Source organism: Sus scrofa, chromosome 15, assembly GCF_054392235.1.
Source record: "Sus scrofa isolate SSC_HxYL_T2T_F1_AM1 chromosome 15, Sscrofa_HxYL_maternal_Yorkshire_Landrace_v2.0, whole genome shotgun sequence".
In the NCBI taxonomy this organism is placed as follows: Eukaryota; Metazoa; Chordata; class Mammalia; order Artiodactyla; family Suidae; genus Sus; species Sus scrofa.
In genome coordinates, this window is record NC_139397.1 from 16211420 (window position 1) to 16231188 (window position 19769).

The 19769-nt window shown below is 35.8% G+C and overlaps 1 long non-coding RNA gene across 19 annotated transcripts in view; it reads right to left on the minus strand.

The window, feature by feature from the left end:
• LOC102159998 (uncharacterized) overlaps positions 1-19769 on the minus strand; it is a 749988-nt gene that overhangs the window by 435876 nt on the left and 294343 nt on the right. For 12 of the 19 annotated variants that reach the window (XR_014829074.1, XR_014829057.1, XR_014829059.1 and 9 more), the window contains one exon: positions 16902-17100. The exons of 2 other annotated variants lie outside the window; for them this stretch is intronic. This is a non-coding gene — a long non-coding RNA (uncharacterized LOC102159998). Of the gene's footprint in view, positions 1-15971; positions 16511-16901; positions 17101-17819; positions 17968-19769 lie in introns of those variants that run through there. 5 more of the 19 variants (XR_014829066.1, XR_014829073.1, XR_014829063.1 and 2 more) reach the window with 2 other exon arrangements.

Below are 19769 nucleotides of genomic sequence, written 5' to 3' on the forward strand. Positions count from 1 at the left end.
AGAATGCTGACAGGGAAAAATATGCAATATAGGATAAGTGTAGCAAGATTATCATTTAAAATTGAAGTAGAGTTAAAAGAACTTCAAAAGCAGGCAAAAACTAAGAATTTACACAGAACTAAACCTACCCTAAAAGAAATGTTAAAGGGTCACCTATTAGTGGAAAAGACTATAACAAGAAGTAAAAATTTATAGGAAAGGAAAATTCCCAGTAGTAAAGGCAAATATAAAGAAAAGGCTGAGGATCAATCACTTAAATAAGCTAGTATGAAGATTAAAAGACAAAAAATTATATGATCAACTGTAACTACAATAATCAGTAAAGGAATAAACATGAAGATATAAAATATGACATCAAAAACACAAAAGGTTGGGAAAGAGGAATAAAATATATAGACTTTTTAGAATGTTTCCTCACTTAAATGACTACTGTTTAACACAAGTAGATATAGTTATAAGCCAACATATATAAACCCATGGTAACCACAAATCAAAAATCTACATTGAATATACAAAAACTAGAAGGAATGAAATACAAGCATACCACTAAATAAATTATTAAACCATAAGGGAAGAAATTGAAAGAAGAATATAACAAAGTACAAAAACAATTAGAAAACAAGTAACAAAATAACAATATGTACATACCTATCAATAATCACTTTAAATGTCAATGAACCAAAAACTTTAGTCAAAGGACATGGGATGACTGACTGAATAAAAAACACAAGAGCCATCAAAAGACTCACTTCAGAGCTAAAGACACAAACAGACTGAAAGTGAGAGGATGAAAAAAAGATATTTCATGAAAATGGAAATGACAAGAAAGTGGGGATAGTAACACTCAGACAAAATAAACTTTAAAACAAACTCTATAATGAAAGAAAAAGAATAACATTATAGTATGATAAAGGGATCAATACAAGAATAGGATATTATACTCATTAACATATATGCACCAAATCCAGGAGCACCTAAATACATAAAGCAAATGTTAACAGACATGAAGAGAGAATTTGACAATAATAATAGGGGGTTTTAACACCCACTTACATCAAAGAATAGTTCATTGATCCAGAGAGAAAATCAATAAGGCATGAGTGTCCTTAAAAGACACATTAGACAAGCTGTACCTGATGGATATCTATAGGACATTCCATCCAAAACCAGCAGAATACACGAACTTTTCAAGTGCACACATGGAAGTTTCTCCAGGATAGAACACATGCTAGGCTCCAAAATAAGTCTCAACAAATCTAAGGAGATAGAAATTATATCAAACACTGTCTCTGACTCCATTGTATGAAACAGAAATTAATTACAATAGGAAAAATGGTAAAAGCACAAACACATGGAGACTAAAGAATATGCTACTAAAAACCAATAGAGCAATGAGGAAATAAAAGAGGAAGTCATAAAAAATCTTGAGACAAACAAAAACTACTACTATGGCATGTAGTAAAATCAGCTTGAAGAAGCTTATAAGATTACAGGCCTACCTCACGAAATAATAAAACATCTCAAAATAAACAACCTAACCAACTATCTAAAGGAATTGGAAAAAGAACAAAGCATAAAGTCAGAAGGAAGGAAATCAGAAAGACCAGAAAAGAAATAAATAAAATAGAAACCAAAAGCAGTAGAAAAGATCAATAAAACCAAGAGCTGGCTTTTTTAAAAGATAAGTAAATTTGACAAACCTTTAGCCAAGCTCATCAAGGAAAAAAGAGAGAGGATCCAAATAAATAAAATAAAATAATGCAAGAGGAGAAATAACAACAAATATAACAGAGACAGAAAATATCTTAAGAGAAACCACAAACAGCTACATGCTGAAAAATTAGACAATCTAGAAGAAATGGATAAATTACTAAAAATATACAAACTTCAAAGAGAGAATCAGGGAAAAAATACATAATCTGAACAGACTGATCACAAGAAGTGAGACTGAATTTATAATACAAAAACTCCCAGTAAACAAAAGTCCCAGACCAGAAGGCTTCTCAAGGGAATTCTAACAAACATATAAATAAGAGCTAATATCTTCCTCAAACTATTCCAAAATATTGAAGTGGAGGGAATATTTCCTAATCCATTCTGAGGCCATCATTACCCTGATACCAAAATCAGACAAAGACAGAGAAGATAGTAAAGCCAAAGGATGGAAGGAAATTGAGTCCCTGAATCACTCCTTGTAAGGAAGCTGCCCCAAATATCAGGACTATCCACTTTGTTTATGTGACTCTGAAGTACATTTCTATTTTGCTAAACCACTGAGGCATGAGGATCTAGGAAGCAGCTGGCATTACCTCAATAATATAGGACTAGAGCTAAAGTGAGGAAGGATAAACTCATAAAGTTATTCTTAGGAATAGAACAGGAATTTTAAAATAATCTAATTCATCCATGAGAAGCAAGAAGACATAAGCCAGGGATTGAAAACTCAAAACAACACACGGCCTATGCAGATAATGGAACAGAGTAAGAAAAGGCAGAATATGTGAAAATATCAATTACTACACACATAATAAAGATTTCTACATTATAATTAAATTATCCTATATAACCACACAAGATAATTCAACCATGGACTATATTAGACTATATTTCAAATTTAATTTTTTAAAAACTTTAATTGAAAATGACTTCTTATTAAATGTTTCTTTCTTCATTGCCATTACATTGATTTTTAACTATGAACCTTACTCATTTTCTTCTGCACCAAGATACTCATTTAAATCTAATATTCAAGTTATGATAGGCAGTAAATAATTCATCCTTGAAAATGTTAACTGAGAATATTTATTTTTATGCTGCTTCATAATGTAAAACAGCTGTTCATAAAGGTACATATTTTGAACATGGAAAGAATCCATGAATGTCCTTTTTTATGCTTCGGATAATTACTCCCAAGATATTTCAGAAACCTGGTATTCCCACAGCTTCAGATTTAGTTTTTAGTACCATTTTGCCCTTTAGTTCAGCATCTTCCAGTTGTATTTCTTCATTCATACTACCAGTATTGGTTGAGATAGGAAATTAATCAATTTTACTTCATTTTCATAAGGTCTACAACTATATAGCCTTTCTTGAAATTCAATGTTCATCTTCACAATGTTGGATATGTAATTCATCAAATTCTTTTCATTTCTTAAAACTAATTTCAGCATAGGAAAATGAGCCAGACTTTTTCTTCCTAAATGAATTTGCCAAAGGTGAGTATAGTGGGCTAAATGATGGCTCCAAAGATAAAGTATCCTAATCCCTGGAAATGGTAAATATTACTCTTTTTGGAAAAAGTGTCTTTGCAATTTTGATTAAGTTAAAGATCTTGAGATTGGGAGATTATTTTAGACCAACTAGATAGGCCTTAAATGCTGTCATCACAAGTAATTTTGTAAGACAGAAACAGAGATTAAAGACATAGACGAGGAGGAGGCAGTGTGGTCACAGAAACTAGCATAATGCTGCTGCAAACCAACGATTGCAGGCAAACACCAGAAGCTAGAAGAGGTGAGAAACAGATTCTTCCCAAGAGCCTCCTGAGGGAATATGGCCCTCCTGACACCTTGATTTCAGCCAACAAACTGATTTTGGAATTCTGATCTCCAGAACTGTGAGAGAATAAATCTCTTTGTTTTGACAAAGCAAGTTTATGGTAATTTGATATAGCAACCACCGGAAACTAATACAACATGCTTTCACTAGAAATTAATAAGAAATTAAATAATAAACATTTGTAATTAATTGGAATTTCCTTGCACAGAAATATTCAAATACATTTTGTTGGGTTGTTATTTAACCGAAAAATAAAATTTTGACCTATTCTTTCATTGAGAAGCAGGGGCAAGAAATTTCTTTGGAAAACATGAACAAATTAATTTTTTTCAGTAGTTTAAAAAATGCCTTTACCAACTCATTCTGACCTAGCTTCAATATTGTACAACAATCTACCTTATCGTGCATCTACTTCAAGGATGGATGAAACATAGAATGAATACAGTTTATTGCATTAACTACTGTGTATATTATTATCCTATTTTCAACCTTTTATAACAGACCTGCATGAACAGATAGTGCAAATTTTAAAATTTTTTATTGAAATATAGTTGATTTAACAATGTTGTGTTAGTTTCAGGTATACAGTAAAGTGATTTAGTTGTTTACATATATATTACATATACACATACACACACACACACATATATATATATCATTGCACATATGGTCAATTAATCTATGAGAAAGGAGGCAAGAATATACAATGGAAAAAGGACAGGCTCTTCATTGGGTGATGCTGGGAAAACTGGACAGCTACATGTAAAAGAATGAAATTAGAACATTCTCTAATACCATATACAAAAATAAACTCAAAATGAATTAAAGACCTAAATGTAAGACTGAATAATATAAAACTCCTAAAGGAAAAGATAGGTAGAACATTATTTGACATAAACTGCAGCAATACCTTTTGGATCCATCTCCTAGAATAATGGAAATAAAAACAAAAATAAATAAATGAGACATAATTAAACTTATAGGTTTTTGCACATCAAAGAAAACCATAAGCAGAACAAAAAGACAACCTACAGAATGGGAGAAAACATTCTCAAATGATGTGAGTGACAAGGGATTAATATACAAGCAGCTCATACAGCTCAATATCAAAAAGCAAACAATAAAATCAAAAAATGAGTAGATCTAAAAGGACATTTTTCCAAAGAAGATATACAGAAGGCACATGAAAAGATGCTCAATATTGCTAAGCATCAAAAGAAGGCAAGTCAGGAGTTCCCGTCGTGGCGCAGTGGTTAACGAATCCGACTAGGAACCATGAGGTTGCGGGTTCGGTCCCTGCCCTTGCTCAGTGGGTTAACGATCCGGCGTTGCCGTGAGCTGTGGTGTAGGTTGCAGACGCAGCTCGGATCCCGCGTTGCTGTGGCTCTGGTGTAGGCTGGTGGCTACAGCTCCGATTCAACCCCTAGCCTGGGAACCTCCATATGCTGCGGGAGCGGCCCAAGAAATAGCAACAACAACAACAACAACAAAAGACAAAAGACAAAAAAAAAAAAAGGCAAGTCAAAACTACAATAAGCTATCGCCTCACACTGGTAAGAATGGCCATCATCAAAAAATCTATAAGTAATAAATGCTGGAGAGGGTGTGTAGAAAAAGGAACCCTCCTACACCTTGAGTGGGAATGTAAATTGGTATAGCTACCATGGAGAACAGTATGAAGTTTCCTTAAAAAAATAAAAATAGAACTACCATAATCCTGCAATCTCACTCCTGTGCATATATATAGAGATAAACATAAATTCAAAAAGATATATGTGGACGTATTAATGACGGCCATTCTGACACGTGGGAGGTGGTATCTCATGGTAGTTTTGATTTACATTTCTCTAAATATCAGGGATGTTGAGCATTTTTTCATGTGCTTGTTGGCCATCTGTACATCTTCCTTGAGAAAATGTCTATTCAGGTCTTTTACCCATTTTTCCATTGGGCTGTTGCCTTTTTTGCTGTTGAGTTGTGTAAGTTGTTCATATATTTTAGAGATGAAGCCCTTGTCCATTGCATCATTTGAAACTATTTTATCCCCCTCTGTAAGTTGTCTTTTTTTTTCTTTTTGGTTTCCTTTGCTGTGCAAAAGCTTGTCAGTTTGATTAGGTCCCATTGGTTTATGTTTGCTTTTATTTCTGCTGCGTTTGGGAGACTGACCTGAGAAAACATTTGTAAGGTTGATGTCAGAGAATGTTTTGCCTATATTCTCTTCCGGAAGTTTGACGGTGTCTTGTCTTATATTTAAGTCTTTCAGCCATTTGGGGTTTGTTTTGGTGCATGGTGTGAGGGTGTGTTCCAGTTTCATTGATTTGCATGCAGCCATCCAGGTTTCCCAGCAATGCTTGCTGAATAAGCTGTCTTTTTTTCATTTTATGTTCTTGCCTCCTTTGTCAAAGATTAATTGAACACAGGTGTCTGGGTTTATTTCTGGGTTCTCTATTCTGTTCCATTGGTGTGTCTGTCTGTTTTGACACCAATACCACACTGTCTTAATGACTGTGGCTTTGTAATAGTGCCTGAAGTCTGGGAGAGTTATGCCTCCTGCTTGGTTTTTGTTCTTCAGAATTGCTTTGGCAATTCTGGGGCTTTGGTGGTTCCATATAAATTTTTGGATTGTTCGTTCCAGTTCTGTGATAGATGTCATGGGTAATTAGATAGGGATTGCATTGAATCTGTAGATTGCTTTGGGTAGTATGGCCATTTTTACAATATTAATTTTTCTAACCCAGGAGCATGGGATATCTTTCCTTTTCTTTACACCTTCTTTAATTTCCTTGGTTAATGTTTTATAGTTCTCAGCATATAAGTCTTTTGCCTTCTTGGTCAGGTATATTCCCAGGTATTTGATTTTTTGAGGTGTAATTTAAAAGGTATTGTATTTTTGTATTCCTTTTCTAATATTTCATTGTTAGTATACAGAAATGTGACTGATTTCTGAATGTTAATCTTATATCTTGCTACTTTGCTAAATTTGTTGATCAGTTCAAGTAGTTTTTGAGTTGAGTCCTTGGGGTTTTCTATGTATACAGTATCATGTCATCTGCATACAGTGACAGTTTTACCTCTTCTCTTCCTATTTGGATGCCTTTAATTTCCACAAATTACAAATGCTGGAGGGGGTGTAGAGAAAAGGGAACCCTCCTACACTGTTGGTGGGAATGTAAGCTGGTAAAACCACTATGGAGAACATTATGAAGGTACCTTAGAAAACTACACATAGAACTACCACGTGGCCCAGCAACCCCACTCTTGGGCATATATCCCACTAAAACTTTCCTTAAAAAGGCACATGCACCCACATGTTCATTGCAGCACTATGCACAATGGCCAAGACATGGAAACAACCCAAATGTTCATTGACAGATGACTGGATTAAGAAGATGTGTTATATATACACAATGGAATACTATTCAGCCATAAAAAAGTATGACATAATGCCATTTGCAGCAACATGGATGGAACTAGAGACTCTCTTACTGAGTGAAGTAAGTAAGAAAGAGAAAGACAAATTCCATATGATATCACATATCTGGAATCTAATATAAGGCACAATTTCTTTTCCTTTCCACAGAAAAGAAAATCATGGACTTGGAGAACAGACTTGTGGTTGCCAAGGGGGAGGGGGAGGGAGTGGGGTGTTTGGGGAGCTTGGGGTTACTAGATGTAAACTATTGCCTTTGGAATGGATTAGCAATGAGATCCTGCTGTGTAGCACTGGGAACTATGTCTAGTCACATATGGAACATGATAATGTGAGAAAATAGAATGTGTACATGTTATGTGTAACTGGGTCACCATCCTGTACAGTAGGAAAAAAATTGTCTTGGGGAAATAATTTAAAAAATTAAATTAAATTAGAAGAAAATATACATCCCAATGTTCATAAATGCACTATTTACACTAAACAAGACATGGAAGCAACCTGTTTCCAGAAACACACTATGGAATACTACTCAGCCATAAAAAATGAAATTTTGCCATCTGCAACAACACAGATGGACTTGGATGGCATTACACTACATGAAATAAGTCAGACAATGACAAATACTTTATGATATCTTTTATGTATGGAATCTAAAAATTAAAACAAACTAGAGAATATAAAAAAAAACAAGTCTTACAGATATAGAAAACAAACTAGTGGTTACTAGTGGGGAGAAGGAAGAAGGAAGGGGGCAGATAGGCCTAGGGGACTAAGAGATAGAAACTATCATAAATAAAATTTAAAAGCTATGCAGATATATTGTACAACATGGAGAATACATACATTATTTTATAATAACATTTTTTATATTTTTTATTTTTTATGGTTGTGCCTGTGGTATATAATGGAAATTCTCAGGCTAGGGGTTGAATCGGAGCTGTAGCTGAAGCCTATGCCACAGCCATAGCAACACCGGATCAGATCCTTAACCAACCAAGCAAGGCCAGAAATTAAACCCGAATCCTCATGGTTACTAGGTGGGTTCGTTATCTCTGAGCCACAATGGAAACTCAAGTATGTAGCTATGAATATAAGTATTCTAACAAGTTTGAAGTTAACTTCAGCCATCTCATGAATATTCTTTGTAGATAAATATTGATCTTGCTAAGACAACATTAAACTTTTTAACATACAAAAACATCATTTTGCGAAATTCTATCTATCATAGCTTAATGTCCAAAATTTCTTGGTCATATCAAAATTTTCATCAAGACTCTAGATGTAGCTAATTCTGTGGTATTTTTTAATCTCTGCTTTCACCAGCTACAGTAGAAAATGCCCCAAATGATGAGCATTTTCTTAACTTTTCCTTTAATTTCTAATTCATAGCTTAAAGCACAATGAATAGAAATATATTTACAACTTGCTGAAACATCAACTATGTAAACAAAAAACTCTATAATCAATCAGATGTAGAAGAGGATGAGCATGAAGAAGGAAGTTGAGAAGGAAGGAGAAGAGGTGGAGAGGAGAAAACATGCTATAAAGGTTAAAAATTGGATGGCCTTATATTTCTCTTCTGAAAAACTAAACACAGAGAAAATTCAAGATAAAAAAGTGCAAAGTTAGAAATAAATATGCTACAAAACTCTCATACTTAACCATGTTTGTGCATTCAGATAACAAAAAACTATTTTATATATGCAAAGATATGAAATTATACTTTCCTTCTCTGGGGGGCTTACTGAAGATGTATTTTCAAAGTGATAAATTACAAATAACGAACACCATTAGTAGTTTTTAAAAGCTACTTTTTTTTTTTTTTTTTTTTGTCTGTCTTTTTAAGGCTGCATCTAGGGCATATGGAAGTTCCCAAGCTAGGGGTCAAATCAGAGCTATAGCTGCGGGCCTAAACCACAACCACAGCAATGTGGGATCTGAGCCACATCTGCAGGCTATACCAGAGCTCACGGCAACACTGGATCCTTAATTAACCCACTGAGAAAGGCCAAGATGGAAACTGCTTCCTTATGTATACTAGTTAGGTTTGTTACTGTTGAGCCATGACGGGAACTCTGCTACTCTTTTTAAAGGCTATTATTTTACTAATTTAAAATGCCCCTTCACATCCCCCCAAAATAAGAAAATAATATTATTTTTATTAAATGATTGTTTCTGTGCCAGGCACTATGTTTGTACTTTATGTACAGAATCTAATGCTTAAAAGATCCTTGAAAATTAAAATTCAATCCCAATTTAATAAGAACATCAATAATGGAAAAGTCATGGCATAAAACTGGCAATCAGCATAGACAATGTCTTAAGAGTGACTCATAACAAATGATTATAAATTTTTTTTGGCTTCACCCATACTATATGGAAGTCCCTATGCCAGGGACTGGATCTGAGCCGCGGATGCAACCTACACTATGGCTGTGGCAACACCAGATCTTTTAACCTACTGCATCAAGGCAGGGATTGAACCTGCACCTCTACAATGACCTAAGCTGCTACAGTCAGATCCTTAACCCACTGTGCCACAGCAGGAACTCTGTAATTTTTGGATCCAAAAGCAGTATCAGGGGAGTTTCCATCGTGGCTCAGTGGTTAACGAACCTGACTAGGAACCATGAGGTTGCAGGTTCGATCCCTGGCCTTGCTCAGTGGGTTAAGGATCCAGCATTGCCATGAGCTGTGGTGTAGTTTGCAGATGCGGCTTGGATCCCACGGCATGTGCAGGTTCCCAGGCAAGGGTCTAATTGGAGCTCTTTCAGGACTGACAGGCTTTGTTTGCATATGATGCATGTAGAAACATTCTTCACAGCCACATAAACAGTGTACACTATAATATTTTTCTTAAACAAGCAGCCCTTTCACTCTTTCATTCCCCTCTCACCTTTTGATGGACATAAGTATCTAGAATAGGCATCAAGAATATTTTATTTCCTATTTAACACTAGCATAAGATAAAAAAATCATGAGTATAATGATAAAGTACAATTTAGTCTCAGGGTCAGGGAGGGTAGAGTTTGTAGCGAACTGGATTCAAATATTCTATCTAAAGGGAGAAGTCACAGCCTGTTGTTGCAACCAGGATCTGAGACGTATTGTTACCAGATCCCTCACTTCAAAAGAGCTGGAATTCAGGATTTCTAATAAATCTCTTAATTATTACATGTTGGCAACCGAATTAAAACTTAATATCATCTATGACTCGCGGAGGAAAAAAAAGAAAATTTATGAGAGAAATGCGAAGAAACATGCAAAATAGGATGAGAGAAAAATAAATTAGTCAAGAAAGAATTGCAAAGACATAAAAAATGCAATTCAAAACTTCGAATAACTATTTAGATGTAGTAAAGAATAGTACTGTCACCCAGAAAATCTAAGGAAGTGACCAAAATGATTTTGAAAAATTTTCCTAGCATGTAGAACAAAAAGAAAAGGGGAGGACATGACTAGTAAGAAAAAAGAAAAAAAGATGATGGATATGCAGAATAGAGATCAAAGATTTAAACTAAGTTATAGTCTCTGAATGTGACACAATAACAAAAAATATAATTGAAAAGAAATTATAACCACAGACAAAACTGAAGAAAATTCCTAATTTGATAGACCACTTGGGTATCATGGCAGATTATTTTGTAAAAATGTCTCCAAATATTCATCCACTTCAAATCCGCACACTTTGCCACTCCTCTTATCCATAGGTATATTCCATTTCTCCATCACTCAATTTGAGATGTCCCAATAAAAGATGTCTCTGACCAAGAAAAACGTGGTATAAGTGACAATATGATATCCCTGAATCTGAGATGTTTCTGTCCAATAAAATGTGTCTCTGACCAATAAAAATGTGGTATAAGTGAAAATATGCCAGGCCTCAGGAGGTCTTGTGTCCTTCTATTCTCTTCCCTGATTCTCCATCATCACCTTGTGAATAAGCCCAAGCTAGCCAACTGAAAAATGTGCACCAGAGGAAGATTATCCTACCTGAAGCCATCTGTCAGTGAATTCACTAGGTGATTTCCATCACATGAGCAATTCTAAAGAAGAGCAGCCAAGTCTAGCTCCTATCATCAGAAGTACCGAGGAGTTCCCATTGTGGCTCAGTGGGTTATGACCCTGACTAGTATCCATGAGGATGCAGGTTTGATCCCTGGCCTCACTCAGTGGATTAAGGACCCAGGGTTGCCATGAGGTGTGTTGTAGGTCACAGACATGACTTGAATCCTGCATTGCTGTGGGTATGGTGTAGGCCAGCAGCTGCACCTTTAATCTGACCCTAACCTGGAAACTTCCATATGCTGCAGGAACAACCCTAAAAAAATAAAGTAAAAAGCAAAAAAAATTAAAAAAAAAAAAAGAGAACTACCCAGCTGATCCATAGGCGCCTGAGTAATAATTAAATGCTTATTGTTTTAAATCTCTAAACAGTAGAGCATTTTGTTAATGTAACAATAGCTCACTGAAACAGGCTGTTCCAGATGGACCAATCATCTCCCAAGCACAATGGATCCCGCATTGCTGTGGCACGAGCATAGGCCGGTGGCTACAACTCCTATTAGACCCCTAGCCTGGGAACCTCCATATGCTGTGGGAGTGGCCCTAGAAAAGACATACACACAAAGCAATATCAATGCTAAAAATTACTATTGCAGAAGATATGGAATCTTCATAATGTTCTGAATCCAAAAGTCTCTATAGTATGTTAAAAATACCGGGAAAATAAAGTGTAGGAGGAATAATGACTTGCTAGGTTCCTCATCTTGTGGATTTCTCCTTAATTTGATAGAGAAATATTTATTTTAAAATTCATGATTAATTTAAAACATAATACAGTTTTAAAATTACTAAATAACCACTGAAGGGAAAAAATCCATATTCCAAAAGGCAGAAAACAAAACGATAACAAAATACAAACAACGCACAGGAAAACATATGGAAAAAGTAAAACTAAGCATGGATGGTTTACACTCCTCTATAAAAGTGAAAAAATTTCTAATTGCTTTAAAAATACTTAATCCATAGCTGGGGTATATCTTCAAGCAGAAATTTTGAACATAAAAGCAAATGGTGAGAGATTTCTTAGACAAATATTACTGCAAATATAGTCACAATATTAAATTCAAGGTGAATACTTTTATATGTATAATATAAAATAATATAAAAACACCCCCATAAAGTCATAAACATTTATAAAAACATGTTAGAGGATCTTAATATATGAAGAAAAAGCTAGAAATATGAGAAAAATTAATCACATCATAATTTTATAAGAAACTTCATGCCTTGTCCACCTGTGGGAACTATCATGGGGATTTACATTCTGCTAAAAGTAAAGCAGTTTATGAGAAGGTATTTAGAAATAATTTGGACAAAGAATGGAAGTTTTCTGAGGGTTGAAATCTAATTACTGGAAAAGTTTAAGGGCACAGTACTCTTACATGTATGTCTATAGAAGGAAGGCCTTTTAAAGGACAAGGATAGATTCTGACTTACTAGGAGTGGTTTGATAAAGAAATGTAAACTGGGATGGATGTTGTTTCAACTCATCTAACTAGAGTGAAACGAGGAAGATTCTAGAGTGAAAAGAGGAAGGCTGGTCGGTGTCAAAACCCTACGCAGCAAATAACCAAGAAACCAAGAAGAATCCTTGAGAAGAAAGAGTAGGTTCCTAGTGGTGGGAGCAGTGGTGGTTGGTGGGGAAATACGGCCTGGATCCCAGCAGGGAATGGGTAAGGGATGGCATTCAGGTTGTATTTATTTCTCTATCCAGGTTAGGCCCACACCAGTGCTTCAAAGCCAAAGTCCCAGATTATTGCCCATCTATTTGATTCTGGATAGGGAAGCAACAGCAGCACAGCCAAGAGCAATAAGGAACATTGGGAAGATGCCATAAGCACCTTGCTTAAGGCTCTGAGAGCCACAAGCAGGAAGTCCTGTGCCTGACTGGCCCCTAAACAACCCCACTTCTTGGCTATTAGAAGCAGCTGCCCCAGTAAGAGTCACTCTGAAGTACAAGACAGTTATGCTGACAAGCTTGGCAGCAAGAAGAAGTGGAGGGTGGAGGTGGATGGAGGAACAAAGAATGGTCCTGAGGTGCTCACCCCCTCTCCATACACATGCAGAATGTGTTTTAAGAGCACAAACAAGACCTGGACTTTTGCTTTTTTTTTCTTTTCTTCCCTGAAGCAACATTACCACCCAACATACTTGTTAAGCCAGAGAACAACAGAGGAAAAAAAACCACACTACAAATAGAATGACTTACATGGGGAAATCAACCAATGGAATGTACAGAAGAGAAGTGGTGAGATACTGGAAACATGGCAAATGAACAAGCAGTTTTGGATAGGATCCTCCTGGAAATATTAGGGTGAAATGCATCATTACTGAAGTAGAGACCTCTTTGGATGGGTTGAACAGAATATAAAACTGGAAAACTGGTTATAAAATGGGCAGTTTAAGTTGATAAACTCTCTCAGAATATTTCAACAAGGAATAAAATACGTATATGTGTATGTATGTGTGTGTGTGTTTATGCAGTAAATTCAAAAAGTTGAAAAAATAATGAATCAGAATTTCTGAGTTAAAGAAAGATATATAAGACCTCTAGCTGAATAAATGCCAAAAAGTGTGTCAAAAAAGATAAATAAGAAAAAAAATTTAAATTTAAGAAGTTTAAAACCCCAACTAAGCATATTATAGTGAGATTTGAAACATAAAGAGAACATGCTGAAAACTTCTGGAGATAAAAAGAGAATCACCTAAAAATGAATAAGAATCTGACTAATGTTTGATTTTTCAACAACAATGCTGGACACAAAAAGTGAATGAAGCAATATCTTTCATTTTATTTTATTTTTTCAATATTCCAGCCATCTCCACCAGTCCCTTCACTTGAGACCTGTTGCTAGACTACCTATGCAGCTACCTGTGTATGAATCCACTATGCCACAACCCAACAACGTATTCTCTACATAGCAGCTTAAATGGTATTCTCAACCCTCAAATCTGAGCTTGTTGTCCTCCAATTAAAATGCATCACTTTTAGAGAAATATCTTAATTCCTAACATAGTCTAAGGCAGCCTGGCCTGGTCAAGCATCTCTGAACACTGCCTGACATGAGAATCCCTCAGGATCTTTGTAGCACTGCATGGGCCCTGCTTGGGTCCATGAAGGGTATCTTTGAAGGGTCTGGGGCTGCTCCAAGCTTCCCAAGTTATTCTGAAGGCAGACAGTTCAGAAGCCCTGATCTTGCCCTTGTGGCCCCTATAGCTTCACCACTTCCTAGTGCCCCTTCAGTGCTTGTGTGCACAGCTCTCATCTGTGCCTTCAACACGTCATGCTCCTTCTTGCCCCAGCTTTTGTACAGGTTGTGTCCCCATTCTGGAACACTCCCATAGTCTTTCACTAGGTTCACTCCTGCTCTGCCTTCAGCTCTAGCTCACTCCTCACTTCCTCAAGTTACCTTATTCCCATCATCCTGAGTCTCTTTCATATGTTGTAAAGACTTATAGCAAGAGATATAGCTCCTCAACAGCACTTATGACATTGGTCCTAGCTTAATTATTTGTATGTGTCTTTCATAAAATTCCTCCTCTATATTGTGAGCTACATGGCATTAAAGAATACACTACTTTTCTTATTTACTATTGCATAGTTTTCAACTAATGCAGTGCAGCCTAACATCTGTTGAATGAATGAGTGAATGAATGAATGATACCTACAAACCTAAAGCCAATAAACATCTTAAATTCACAAATGCCGTGGCTGCAAGTCATATACAAATTTATTTATTTATTTATTTATTTATTTATTTATTTAGTCTTTTGTCTTTTTAGGGCCATGGCATATGGAGGTTCCCAGGCTAGGGGTCTAATCGGAGCTGCTGCTGCCAGCCTACGCCAGAGCCACAGCAACGCCAGATTCAAGCCATGTCTGCGACCTACACCACAGCTCATGGCAATGCCAGATCCTTTACCCACTGAGCAAGGCTAGGGATGGAACCCACAACCTCGTGGTTCCTAGTTGGATTCATTTCTGCTGCACCACAATGGGAACTCCTACAAATTTATTACATTATTTCATGCACATATGATTGTAAAGGTGTGGTAAATCTAGTGGGTAGATGAGCTAATGAATGATATGAGGCTATATTTTGAGTAGCACACATATCATTTCAATGTTGTTGAAAAATTATACAATTACTTTTCCCATGCTTGTTAAAGAAAAAAATAGAAACTTTTTCCTTTTCCAGTGAAAAATCATGATTGCAAAACTAACGATCTGTGAACTCATAGCTAGAAACACATCTATAAGAGAAAATATTTCCGTGTTATTGAGACACTTTCTTATTATTTTTCCTATTGTGATTTTTCTAAAATTGCTTTGACACAAAAATGCCATTTTAAGATCATTTAAAAAGAAGAATAAAGAATGCTAATTCATTTGTAAAGGGAAAATTAAGTGAACAATCTATTCATTAAATGTTTTCAAGGGTGATAATTAAGAAATAAAGAATACAGGTTATCAAAATGAAGCATCAACTTCTCCATATCCAGGGAATTAAAATCAAACAAAAAAATCCACAATTTAATCACCACCACACTTAGAAAAGTAAAGACAACTGATAGCCTGTTTGAATGGCATCTGCCTTAGATTGGAAGTGTCATTAATGACAGGAGACGCATAAGGGTAACAAGGAGGACCAACTTGAGCAACCAAGAGAAGAATGGTATTTAGTGGTACACATTTTATCAAAGAAAATCAAGAAAAGTGGATCCATAATATATTATGCAGTCTTTTCTCTGTTGCTTTTCTTGCTTAGTAATATTCATGGAAAACCCTCTGAGTCAAATGCTACAGCTCTACTATATCTTTCTAATGACTATACACCATTTCAAAATATGATATATAATAATTTACCTAATTTTCCAGTGTTGAAAAAACACAAATGTTTTATTTTTCCTCCTCTCAAGTGAACATACATATATATATTTATTGCATATTGCATATACATACATAAAATACATATTCAAACACAGCTACCTATAGACTATATGTTCTTATAGATGGTTTCTCTCTTCCTAGGAGAAGGATTCTCAGAACTGGGTTGCTGATTTAAAGGGTATGTGTACCGTATTTTCATAGGTGGGACCAGGTTCCTTTCAAATTGATGTTAACAATCCTATTGTCAAAACAATGCATGAAAATACCTTCTCTTAACATCCTCCTTAATAATAGGAATCTTAACTCAAAAAATTGTGGAGTTTTCATTTTGGCTCAGTGGAAATGAACCCAACTAGTATCCATGAGGACGTGGTTTCCATCTCTGGCCTCGATCAGTGGGTTAAAGATCTGGTGTTGCCACGAGCTGTGGTGCAGGTTGAAGACACAGCTTGGACCCCACATTACTGTGGCTGCTGCTGTGGCTGTGGCTGTGGTATAGGCTGGCAGCTACAGTTCTGATTTGACCCCTAGCCTGGGAACTTCCATATGCCATGGATGCATACCTAAAAAGCAAAAAAAAAAAAAAAAAAAAAAAAAAAATTGTTATAGTCTAATAGATGCAAAGTATAGTTTATTGTTACTTTAATTTGTATTTTCCAGGACACTCTGAGTTGGAATATCTTGTAAATGTTCTTTCATTTAAGACCTATGTTTTGAATGCCTACTATATTCCTATGTGCTACTTCTACAACAGGGAACGCAGCACATCATATATACATGTGACCTATATAGTGAGTACGAAATTTTGTTCAAATGAGGGTTACATACATTCATAATCATCATAAGTTGTTAATGAAGGGAAGAGTAGTTTAGAAAATATTCATCATCTTTTAGAAGTTCACATAGACAGGTTAATCATTGCACATATTTTGTGATGAAAATAAAATTTCTTACCTGCAAGATTTGAGAGATCTTTAGGTGGAGTTGCAGATTGTCAGCCTATTTGAATCTAGTAGTGTTTAGAAGTGTAGGAGACATGAATTTTATTTCAGTGGTAGGAATGGGGATGGGGCAGTAACTATACTGCCTTCCCTTACATGGGGAGGTCATAATCCAAGTCACGAAAGTAAGTTAGTGGGAACAGGTGCCAAAACTGTAAAACAAAACAAAACAAACACATACACACATTAAAAAACAACAACTACAAAAACCTTAAAAGGTATGTGCGTGTATTATGGGAGTTGGGGAAACACAGGACTGCCTCTTAAGGATCTTGAATATAAACTTCATGGAACGTTTAGAACAGTAAGGGGGAGTTCCCATTGTGGCTTAGCAGCTTAAAAACCCGATTTAGTGTCTGTGAGGATGTGGGTTCGATCCCTGGCTCACTCAGCAGGTTAAGGATCCAGCGTTGCTGCAAGCTGCAGTGTAGGTCACAAATACAGCTTGGATCCAGTGTTGCTGTGGCTGTAGCCCAGAAACTTCCGTATGCTGCAGATGTGGCCGTAAAAGGAAAAATAACAATATAATGGGTGTAAGAAGAAGAGGAAGAAGAGCAAGCAGAGTAAACTGAATGGGATGAAGGGATTTTGGCAACCAACAAAAAACAGCATCACTATCAGTATCAGAAGTAAATAAGGTGGAGTTGGTCTAAGACAGTGAGGAGCTCCTATGCCTAACATAGAGAACACAGGAAGCAGGGCCTCACAGACCCTGGATTTGCCAGCAATTTGATCTTGGATTTCCCAGACTCCAGAACTGGGAGACAGAAATATTTGCCCTTAAAGACACCCAGTCTATGGTAGTTTGTTATAGCAGCCTGAGCAGACTAAAACACTAGGTTAGTCAATACATAAAAACAACAATAATCACCTCTCCAGCATCTTCACTGAGAGAGGGGTCAACAGTGTAGAATCCTCTCACTGAGAAAGGGGTCTTAGAGAAGAGAGCCCCTTGAGTGCCCTTGAGCGTTGACAATTCTTGGGTCCTGCATTTTGCAACATTACTATGTTTTTTCTGTCTGAAAAGTATATGTAGATTAGGTTAATTAGTTAATATCACAAATGGTTAATTAATCCACTTCCTTAGAAACAAAAGCAACTCTTTTTTTTAAGTCTGGGCAACTTCCTGCTTTGTCTCAGAGAAAAGAGTAATGTAAATAAGCCATTTTAGAGAAGGCTATGAAAGATTGAGGATGCCATGACTTGTCTTTTCACATTTTAGTGAAACTTAAGGCAGCTTTCCTTTCTATGCTCCTATATGAAACTGCCAAGTTAAATACTATATGACTATAAAATTTTCCAAGTAATTTAAACAAATAAAGCTGGTGTCTCACATGAGACTTGGAAAGTGAATACTATGTTCTTAGAAGAAACATCCAAACTACACTGAAGACATAAGGATTGAAAGTACATTTAGAAAGAAAGTAAACATTCACGAATAAAACTAATTAATCATTTCTTATATTCAAAAAGGTCAAAAACCAGAGAGTATAAAACAACTATATATATGCTATATATTGGACCTTATTCCTCCTGGTAAAGTTTGGTACAGTTTCAACCTTGATTTAAAATTTAAGGATTTTGTTTTCAATCCCTAAAGGCTACTGGATGGAGGAAGTAGAGGAAATAATGTTTCAATATACCATGACATTTTCTTTTGTGTGTGCAATAATTAGAAATCTGGGAACCTCCATATGCCGCGGGAGCGGCCCAAAGAAATTAGCAAAAAGACAAAAAAAAAAAAAAAAAAAAAAAAAAAAAGAAATCACCTGAATGCCTCTAAATGAGTGAAGAGAAAAAAAATTCACAAAAAAATAATGTAAACGTATTTATAGCACTTTTTGTTCTTTGTGAATTTGACAAGGTAACTGATCTGCCTGACATTTAAAAAAGATACCGCAGTGTTCCAATAAAGCCTAAAAAAAATGAACTTTTATGGAAGCTTTCCTAATTTGCAAACTAGTTCGATTCTGTGGGCTAGCTGTGTATTAATTCATTGAATATACATCAAGTGCCTATTGTGTACCATTTATGTTAAAGGCATTGAGAGCTATAATGAGGTAACTACACATAAAACCATTCACCAAATTGTAAAAATGAAAATCTGAAACCACCAAGTGCTGTGAGAATGTAGAACAGAGGAATTTATATACACTGCTGGAAGAGTACACTGGTACTCTATCCTCATTATTCATGGATTCTGTATTTGCGAATTTGCTTACTCATTAAAATTTATTTGTGGCCCCCAAATCCATACTTGTGGTGCTTTTGTAGTCATGCGTGGACAATGTACAGAAGAGTAAAAACCATGAATTCCCTAATGAGCATATCCCAGCTGACACTGAACAGGGTGACACTCTGCCTTCTCCTCTCAGCTCCTCTCACTGTAAACAAGTGTTCTTTTTACAGTCTATTTAATGCCAGATTTTTTGCCTCTTTATGTCCCCTTTTTGATGATTTTGGTGTTTAACATGGCCCTTAAAGATAATGGTGAAATGCTGCCTACTGTTCTTAAGTGCAAAAATGCTGTGATGGGTCTTACGGAGAAAATATGTGCATTATATAAGCTTGCTGTTGGCCACGGGTTAAATATTAAGGAACAAACCGTATATATTAAATAAGGTATCTTTAAACAGAAACCTACATAAAATAGGGTTATGTGTTGATTGGTTAAAGAAACTGTTGTGACCAGAGGCTCACAGGAACCTAACCCTATTAAGGAGCAATGGTTCAGTATTTGCTGATTCAGTGTTTGTAGCAACTTTACAGAACATAACTAAAATAAGAATCTGCTGTGGTTCCTCATTCCTACATATTTTAC